The sequence below is a fragment of the Elephantulus edwardii genome, unplaced genomic scaffold (genome assembly GCF_000299155.1).
Source record: "Elephantulus edwardii isolate Elephantulus edwardi_28Jun2011 unplaced genomic scaffold, EleEdw1.0 scaffold00055, whole genome shotgun sequence".
NCBI classification, from domain to species: Eukaryota; Metazoa; Chordata; class Mammalia; order Macroscelidea; family Macroscelididae; genus Elephantulus; species Elephantulus edwardii.
This window is the reverse complement of record NW_006399805.1, coordinates 16,595,106-16,605,424: the sequence shown is the minus strand read 5'-3', so window position 1 is coordinate 16,605,424 and position 10,319 is coordinate 16,595,106. Positions and strand designations below refer to the sequence as shown.

Sequence of the window (10,319 nt, the reverse complement as noted above, 5' to 3'; positions counted from 1 at the left end):
AGTATTTTTAAAAATTTATTATTAATTTAAATGAAAATTTACAGAGACTTTGGATTTTCATTCTTTCATTGTTGTACTTTTCTCCCCTCCCAACCCTCCCTCCTAGTACACTACCCTCTTGGAAAAGTAAAAGAAAAATTCTTTGTTTTACAATCTTTCCCCCCAGGTCCACTCAACTATACAGCCTTCACTCTGGACACCTGTCATGACAAAACCACCTAATAATTTTCACTCTTAAACAGTTTTCTCCCTCATTTGTTTCAATGCAGTATGCATTATTGAACCCATCCTTCTCAGTCTCCTCCCAACCCCGGGGTCAGTCCTGCTTTACAACAGTGGCACCATGCAGTATTTGTCCTTTTGTGACTGAGATACTTCACTCAGCATAATGTCCTCCAGGGTCACCCATTTTGAATAATATTGCATGAGTTCCTTGTTTTTCAATGCAGCATAGTATTCCGTTGGGTGAATATACCACAGCTTCTCCATTCGTTTGTTGATGGGCACATTTCCTATTCCTTGCTATTGTGAACAAAGCCGCGATAAACGTGTGTGCATATACCTGCTTGGATGTCAGTTATGGTCTCTTTGGGGTATATTCCAATAGTGGAATTACTGGATCAAATGGTCTATTTGCAACTTTTTAAAAAAAATTTATTATTTTGTGTGTGCATACCGACAAATTGGATCTGACTGGTACAGGAGGAGATTGACCCTCCTTCTCCAGCAGAGCATCTAGTAGATTCAAACTGCGTACCTCTGGGATTGCAGTGCTGCTTCTTGCCACTAGACCACCAGAGCTCCCCTATTTGCAACATTTTGAGAAAGTGCCATACTGCCTTCCACAGTGGTTGCACCATTTTACACTCCTACCAACAGTGAATAAGGGTTCCAGTTTCTCCACAACCTCACCAGCATTTGTTGCTTGCTGTTCTGTTAAATTGTGCAATTCTGACTGCGATGAGATGATACCTCATAGCTGTTTTGATACCTTTTGAATCTATATGCAGAACAGATAATTTGGGAGACTAGACTTCATAAGGAGGAATGTGGCATCAGGATTGGAGGGAAATTCATCAACCTACGTTATGTACAACCTTGATTGCTGAAACGGAGGAGTATGTGAGGTGTATGCTGCAGAAGGTCAAGGACTGTAGTCTTCAATATGGTTTGAAACTCAGCATAAAACAAAGATTCTTAACCATTGGGCGAGTAGGCAGCTTCGTGATAGAGAAGGGATTGAGATTGTCAACAGCTTCAGCTTACTTTGGTTCTACAAGCAACACTCTTGACACCAGCAGTCAGGAAATCAAAAGACGAATTGCGCTGGGTAAGTATTTTGTCAGGGACCTCTCTAGTGTATTGAAGAGCAACAATGTCAGTCTGGAGACTAAGGTGTGCAGGTGCCTGCTGGAGAAGAATGTTGAACATTCCATGGACTGCTAAGAGAACAAACAAGCCAGTCCTGGAGAGGGTGAAACCAGACTGCTTCCTGGAGGCAAGGATTTTGAAGCTTTTCCTTACATACTTTGGGCATATGGCCCTGAGGGATCAGTCCTTGTAGAACATCATGCTTGGAAAGGTAGAGGGATAGGATGAGATAGATTGGCTCAGTAACTGGAGAAGTGGGATTGTGTCTGTCTGAGAGGATGAGATTGGCTCAGGATGGGGCAGGGTTCAGAGGTGTTGTGCATAGGATTGCTATGAGTCATACTTAATCTGTGGCATCTAACAGCAGCATTCCTGTCTCAAGGACAGTTGTTGTCTAACCCAACCAGATAGTACCCAGATATCTCAGAATCATCTGACACATGATCCAGGTTCCTGTAGTTTGGCATTTTTAACATGCCACTATTTCCCCTTCAGTCTTGGATTTAACAGGCACAACATCAGCCAAAAGCTGCCGCTCCTGAGTTGTTCTTGGCTTTCCATACTCTTACACTTGTAGGAGTTCTAACAAACCTTAAGATAGTTTTGGGGCATCCCCATACTCATGGTTTCTTCTACTTTCCTTTGTCAGCGTGGAAACCAGAGACCATCCTGGGATTATGAATCCCATTTTCCTCTCTTATCTTCCCTTACTGAGAGTTTGGGGGTGGGTCTTTCAGTCTCTTATTGGGTTGCCAGCTGTTGGGATTTGCCTTCCAAAGGGAAAGGTGGTCAGGGTTCATGCTCACAGATGAAAAACTGACCCAGAGACAGATAAAAAAGGATTAGCTTCTGCTTATTGGGAAACACTCATTGATTAGGGGAGGAGATATTACAAGGATCTGCCAGTAAATTCCCTTAAGGATGAGGGGAAGAAAGCAATTATTTATTTATTATACCCTTACACTGGCAACCCCCCATCCCCATACTTACTGAGGTTAAGGAATGCTTAGGTGATGGAATGCATAGCATAAGGAGATTGACTTTCATCTAGTTCTGCTAGCATGACTGGAAACAAGGTTGGAGGTAGGACTCCATCTGCCCTAGAGCCATTCTCTAAGACAAGAAACGAGAAAAACAAGTCTAATAGGAACTCACTTAGTGCAGCATAGATGCAGCCATTTGGGGGCATTTTGATAAGAATGCTACACACTTGTCTTACAGAAACAATCCTGTAATTTACAGATCAAGCATATTGCATTTTAGAGACATTAGGAACTTGACCAGGTTCATTTCAGTGGAGATTGACAGTCAGGATCCACAATTGGTTTGGTTTGCTACTTTATTCTTGCTGAGAATGTGTATGTTCACACAAGAGTTGCATGTTATTATGATCCCTTGGTGATTCTCACCTGTACAAATTCTAAGCTAGGTAGGAGTGGACCTCAGGTGAACCAGTTCCAGATGCTCGTTTGATTTCATATTATCTGGTAGTCTGGATGACCGAAGTCATAGCAGCTCCAAGAAGAGTGAATTTCTTTTGATTAGTTGTACATTTATAGTCAAAAAGTAGGTAATTCTAATTTTAGAGAGCTGTAATCTGATGTCCTAAAAGCCCTCTGTCATTGAGTTGATTGTGATTTGTAGTGACCTGTAGGACCAGGTGCATTGCCCCATACATTGGCTGATACCCTTTATGAAAGCTGACCACCTCACCTTTTGTAGAGTAGCTGGTAACACACTGCCAGCCGATTAGCAGACAAGAACTGAACTGTTGCCACACAGGCTTCATCTCATGTTCCAGATGGTCTCAAAATGGTTTTGAGGGATTGTTTTTTCAGCCACAGCAGTAGTGATGAAGGGCAGGGAGCTCTCAACTGGGGATTAGGCAGTCTACTGTCCGTATGTGATGTCCTGTAGCTGCATATTGGTTATAATAACTAATTACCTAATAAGATTGTTGTGGCATGTAGATGAATTAATGCATGTGAAACTATTAGGATTGTATGTAGCACAAAGTGTTTGAGAAATGAGTTTTAGTTACCTTTTACAGTGTTGGGATTTTTAAAAAATTTATTTTTTTGTCTTTCATTGTTGCACATTTTCTTCTTCCTCCCTCCCTCCTCCCCTAGTCCACTTTGCAGTGTCCTCTTGTTGCAGATTGTTGTACATATAATGCCTAATCATATATTTGTTTCAGACAGTTCTTCCCCTCCTGTTGCAGTGCAGTGTTATCTGTTCACTCTTTCACTATTCTACCTCCAACTCCACATGTCAGTCTTATTTTATAACAGTGATGTTATGTAGTATTTGTCCTTTTTTGCCTGAGATAGTTCACTCCTCCAGGGTCACCCATGTTGCATGTTTTACCAGTTAATTGTTTTTCAGTGCTGCATAATACTCCATCGTGTGACTGTACCATAGTCTTTATATACATTTGTCTGTTAATCAGCACTTGGCTTGCTTCTATTTCTGCTATTATAAATAATGCAGCATTAAACATGAGTGTGTATATCTATTTGAGTCACAGATTTTATTTCTTTAGGGGATTGATGCCTTTGCGCTATGGTGCTTGAGAAGAATATTGAACATACTATGGAGAGGGTGACACCAGGTTGCTCCTTGGAGGCAAGGATTCTGAAGCTTTGTCTGACATACTTTGGACATGTTGCAAGGAGGGACCAGTCCTTGGCTCTCCAAGGGAGGGTGGAGGGACAGCGCAAGAGATGAAGACCCTTGATGAGATGGCTTGATTCAGTGATTGGGCTAATGGAGCGTAAGTGTGTCAGAGACAGTAAGATTGGCACAAGATAGAGCCAGGAAATTAAAAGATTGCAATGGGAAAGTCTGCTGTTAGGGACTTCTCCAAAGTACTGAAGAGCAATGGTGACTGTCCGGAGACTAAGGTGCGCCTGATACAGCCCATGGTCTTTGCCATCACTTGTTATGCATCAAAGAGCTGAACAGTGACTAAGGAGGGATAGAAGGAGAATTGATGCCTTTGAGCTGTGGTGCTGGATAAGAGTATTGAGGGTACCATGGACTGCTAGGAAAACAGATTCATCCTGGAGAGGGTTAAACCGGGTGGCTCCTTGAAGACAAGGATTCTGAGTCTCCGTCTAACATACTTTGGACATGTTGTAAGGAGGGACCAGTCCTTGGAGAGAGACATCATGTGTGGTAGGGTGGAGGGACAGTGCAGGAGGGGAAGGCCCTCTGGGAGGTGGATTGATTCAGTGACTGGGGTAATCGGGATGCGTGTATCAGAGACAGTGAGATTGGCACAGGACAGAGCAGAGTTTAGGGCTTTTGTACATAGGGTCTTTATGCGTCGCAGGCGACTCAATGGCACACAACAACAATAACAGCATATTCCCAGTAGTGGAATTGCAGGGTCAAATGGTATTTCTGTTTCCAACTTTTTGAGAAAGCGCCAAACTGCCTTCCATAGTGATCGCACCATTTTACATTTATTCAAACCAGCAGTGCATAAGAGTTCTAATCTCTCCACAACCACACCAGTATTTGTTTGCTGTCCTGTTGAACTTTGCTGTTGTTGCTGGAATGAGATGATATCTCAAATGTATTGTTAAGATTTGATGACTTTTTATTAGTGGAGCTAAGCACTTTTCAAATTGAAATATATGTTGGAACTTACCACCTTGTGGGTGATTCTGACTCATAGGAAGTGGATGCTACTTACCTATTTGTGCCTTTTTAGAAACTGCCCTTGAGCCAGTTCTGATTCAGTGACCCTGTAAGACAGAATAGAACTTCCTCAGGGTTTCTGCGGATGTAAATCTTTACAGAAACAGACTGCCACGTTTTTCTCCTGTGGAGCAACTGGTGGATTTGAAACATCATCCTTTTAGTTGTTGTTGTTATGTGCTGTCGAGTTGCTTGCGACTCATAGAGACCCTATGTACAACAGCCCTAAACTCTGCTCTGTCCTGTGCCAATCTCACTGTCTCTGATACACGCATCCCGATTACCCCAGTCACTGAATCAATCCACCTCCCAGAGGGCCTTCCCCTCCTGCACTGTCCCTCCACCCTACCACACATGATGTCTCTCTCCAAGGACTGGTCCCTCCTTACAACATGTCCAAAGTATGTTAGACGGAGACTCAGAATCCTTGTCTTCAAGGAGCCACCCGGTTTAACCCTCTCCAGGATGAATCTGTTTTCCTAGCAGTCCATGGTACCCTCAATACTCTTATCCAGCACCACAGCTCAAAGGCATCAATTCTCCTTCTATCCCTCCTTAGTCACTGTTCAGCTCTTTGATGCATAACAAGTGATGGCAAAGACCATGGGCTGTATCAGGCGCACCTTAGTCTCCAGAGAGTCACTGTTGCTCTTCAGTACTTTAGAGAGGTCCCTAACAGCAGACTTTCCCATTGCAATCTTTTAATTTCCTGGCTACTGGTGCCAAGGGTGTTGACTGTGGAGCCAAGAAAACTAAAGCTGTCAACAATCTCAGTCTCTTCACCATCCATCCTGATGCTGCCAGTTGGTCCAGTGGTGAGAATCTTTGTCTTCTTGACATTGAGCCTCAATTCATATTGGAGGCTGCAGTCCTTGACCCTCTGCAGCAAGAGCTTTAGGTCCTCCTCAGTTTCAGCAAGCAGGGTTATGTCATCTGCATAACGCAGATTGTTGATAGATCTTCCACCAATCTTGACCCCACATTTCTCCTCGTAGAGCCCAGCCTCCTGGATAATCTGTTCTGCACACAGGTTGAAAAGGTATGGAGACAGGTTTCTCATTAGCACGACCAAGTGTTGTGGGATTCCCATTCTTCTCAGAGTCAGCCACAATTTGTTATGATCCACACAGCCAAACACCTTTACATAGTCAATGAAACACAGATATACATTCCTCTGGTATTCCCTGCTTTTAGCTAAGATCCATCTAACATTAGCTACAATGTCACTAGTACCACGACCCCTTCTAAACCCAACCTGGACTTCTGGCAGTTCTCTGCTGAGCACATCATCCTTTTAGTTAGCAGCCAAACTATTTTGTACTATCATGGCATCTAAACCATAAAGTATAGAGGGAAAGGGTCCCTGGGAAGGACAAAAAAAGATTGCTACTGATGCTGTGACTGGGTGCTCAAGCACAGAACCAGGCAGTGTTCAGTTCTGTTGTATACAGAATTTCTAGGTGTTGGATCTTAACTTGACAGCACCTGACATTTCTTTAGAAATGCCTTTATTAATTGAATGAGCAGTGATGGCCTAGTAGTAAGGGGCTGCACTGCCAGCCCAAAGGCACATATTTTGAATTTAGCAATTGCTCTGCAGGAGAAAGATGAGCTATTTACTGTCTCTGAAAACCAACTGGAGACTCAGGTATAGGTCAGTTCTGACTTGATGGTAAATAACAATTAAATAGATGAGTAGGTATTCAGTTAAAATTATTCAATTATTTAAAAATAAAAAAACTGAAATTCACTGCCATGAGGTTAGTTTGACGCAGTGATCCTGTCAGGTTTTCAAGTTTGTAAATTTTTATGGAAAGAGATTGCTCATCTTCTAAGGAGTCGCTAGTGGATTTGAACTGTTGACTTTCTTGTTAGGAGCCAGGTATGTATGCTCATTATTGAATGATCTAAATGTTTACAAGTGAAAATTTTCTTGGCTCCTGTAATCCTATTGCCAACTCTTAACAATTGACATTTTCTATATACTTATCGGGAGTAGAGGAAAGAGTTTTGGTTATTTATTTTCAGTGATTTTGAGCATTTCTTCATGTGTCTATTGGCCATCTGAATATCTTCCTCTGTGAAAAGTCTTTCCATGTCTTTTGCCCATTTTCTAATTGTGTTCTCAGTCTTTTTCTTGTGGAGGCCCTGTAAGATTCTATAAACTTTTGATGTGAGATCCTTGTCTGAAATGGTATTGCTAAATGTTTTTTCCCCCCAGTCAGTAGGTTTTCTTTTTACTGTATTGAAACAAGTTTTTGATATGCACAGGGATTTTTTATCTTTAGAAGGTCCCATGCATCAGTTTTATGGTCTCCAGATTGTGCATTTCTGGATGTATTTGGCAGTCTCTTTATACCATAGACTAGGCCATCTAAGGCTGATCTCAGTTTGTCTCTGATGAAGTTTATGGTTTTGGGCTTTACTCTCAGGTCTCTGAGCCACCTTAAGTTGATTTTTGTGTATGATGTGAGATGTGGATCTGTTTCAGCTTTCTGCAGGTAGCAGTCCAGTTTTGCCAGCACCATTTGTTGAAGAGGTTGTCATTTTCCCATTTGAAAGGTTTTATTTCCTTGTCAAGTATCTGTTGACCATAGATAGATAGGTTCATTTCTGGGTTCTCATTTCTGTTCTATTGGTCTGTGTGCCTGTCATTGTACCAGTACTATCCTGGTACAGTACCACTGTGTAGTAGGTTTTGAGATCAGGAAGTGCTATGCCTCCTACTTTATTTTGTTTTTCAGAAGTGCTTTACTTATTTGGGGTCTCTTTCCAAATAAACTTGACAATTTCCCTTTTGATCTCCTTGAAAAATGAACTTGGTATCTGGGTTGGGATTGTATTGAACATGCAGATTGCTTTGGTAGGATTGTCATTTTCACAATATTGAGTCTTCCTACCCATGAACAGGGCACATTTTCCCATTTATTTAGATCTTTCATTGTGTCTCCCAGAAAAGTTCTGTAGTTTTCATCGTATAGGTCTTTTGTGTCTCTAGTTTAGGTTCACTCCCAAGTACCTCGATTTGTGATTGGCTATTGTAAATGATACTGTTGTCTTAGTTTCCTTCTCTGAGTTCTTTGTTACTATATCACTGATTTTTTGATACTGATCTTATATCCTACCACTCTGCTAAATTGGTCTCCTAGCTCTTACAGTCTTTTTTGTTGAGTGATAATTTTTTTAAATTAATTTTTTTTAAAGAACTGTTTAATAGGTTGATAGGATTTTAAGGTTTGCTTCTGTTTTGTTCTTGCTTTGTTTGGTTCTGGGCCTTTCCACCCAGGCCCTAGGTAAGTGGGAAGGGTGAGATGGGATGGGGATGAAATCCTCTGTGACTCCAGGCCCTCGCCAACTCACTGTACTAAAAAGAATTGGCTGATAGGGAACTATTTCAGGAAGTAGCATATGATAAAGTTATGATAATGGTAATGATATGATAATGGTAATGAAGGAAGGCATTGGCAGAAAATAAAGCCTCAGGAATTGATGGAATATCAGTTGACATGTTTTAGCAGACACATGCATCCTTAGTCATACCAATCTGTGCTGGGAAATTTGGAAGACAACTATCTGACCACTTGACTGGTAAAAATGCTTATTTGTTCCTATTTCCAACAGAAAGTGAGCATGATCAAACAATATCATTAATATCACATGCACAGAAAATCTTGCTGTAAATTATTAAAAACGAGAATGATGCATCGATAGAACTACAAGATGTTCAAGCTGGACTTAAAAATCATGGTACTGGGGATAACATTGCTGATGTCAGATGGTTCTTGACTGATTGCAGAGAATACCAGAAATATGTCTTTTATGTTATATTGACAATGCAAAGGCATTAGACTTATACGGATCATTCCAAATTATGGCTAGCATTGAAAAGAATGGGAATTCCAGAAGATTTAATTGTGTTCAGGGGAAATCTATACCTAGACCCAGAGGCTGTTGTCTGAACAGAGCTCAGGGACACTGAAGGGTTTAAAGTCAGGAAAGGTATGCATTAGGATTGTATCCTTTCTCCATACCTAAGGAATCTATATACTGAACAAATAATTTGCTATTAGATTCTGTGAAGAAGAGTGTGGCATCAGGATAGCAAGAACATTCATCAATAACCTGTGGATGATGCAGCTTTTCATGCCAGAAGTGAGGAACATTGAAAACATTTGCAGATTACATTTTAATATCAACAGAAATCCTCTTCAATGGGCCAATAGGCAACATCATGATAAATGGAGAAAAGATTGAAATTGTCAACAACTCTGAATCCACAGGCAACTGCCTTTGTACCAGCATTCAAGAAATGAAAAGACCTAGTAGTGCATTGGCAAAATCTGTTGTCGGGGACCTTTCCAAAGTATTAAAGACTAAGGTATACCTGATCAAAGCCATGGTGTTTTCATTCACTTGAGAAGCATTTCAAAGTCGGACAATAAATAAGGATGACAGATGGCAAATCAGTGCTTTTGAGTTGTATGTACTGTTAGGTAAGAATTTTGAGTATCTCCTGGGTTGCCAAAAGTCAAAACAAGTATCTTAGAGAAGATACAACCAGGGTGTTCCTTAGAGTCAAGAGAAGCTTCTCACATTACCTTGGGCATGTTAGGAGGGTCCAGTCCTTGGAAAATGACACCATACTTGGAAAAGTTGAGGGTCAGTGAAAGAGAGAAAGACCCTCAATGGAGGAATCGACACAGTGACTCTAACAATGGTCTCAACTGTGTTAAAAGTGATGAGGCTAGACTGGAGGCCTACACGCCGCCGTTGCTGCCGCCGCCATGTCTCTAGTGATCCCAGAGAAGTTCCAGCACATTTTGCGAGTACTCAACACTAACATCGATGGGCGGTGGAAAATAGCCTTTGCCATCACTGCCATTAAGGGTGTAGGGCGAAGATATGCTCATGTGGTGTTGAGGAAAGCAGACATTTACCTCACCAAGAGGGCAGGAGAGCTCACTGAAGAGGAGGTGGAGCGTGTGATCACCACTATGCAGAATCCACGCCGGTATAGGATTCCAGACTGGTTCTTGAACAGACAAAAAGATGTGAAGGATGGGAAATACAGTCAGGTTTTGGCCGATGGTCTGGACAACAAGCTCCGTGAAGACCTGGAGCGACTGAAGAAGATCCGTGCCCACAGAGGGCTACGCCACTTTTGGGGCCTTCGAGTTCAAGGCCAGCACACCAAGACCACTGGCCGTCGGGGCCGTACTGTGGGTGTGTCCAAGAAGAAATAA

At 41.8% G+C, this 10,319-nt stretch overlaps 1 pseudogene; it reads left to right on the top strand.

Annotated features, from left to right (window-relative positions):
• Positions 1-9,860: 9,860 nt before the first annotated feature.
• Positions 9,861-10,319, top strand: LOC102851257 (annotated as a pseudogene).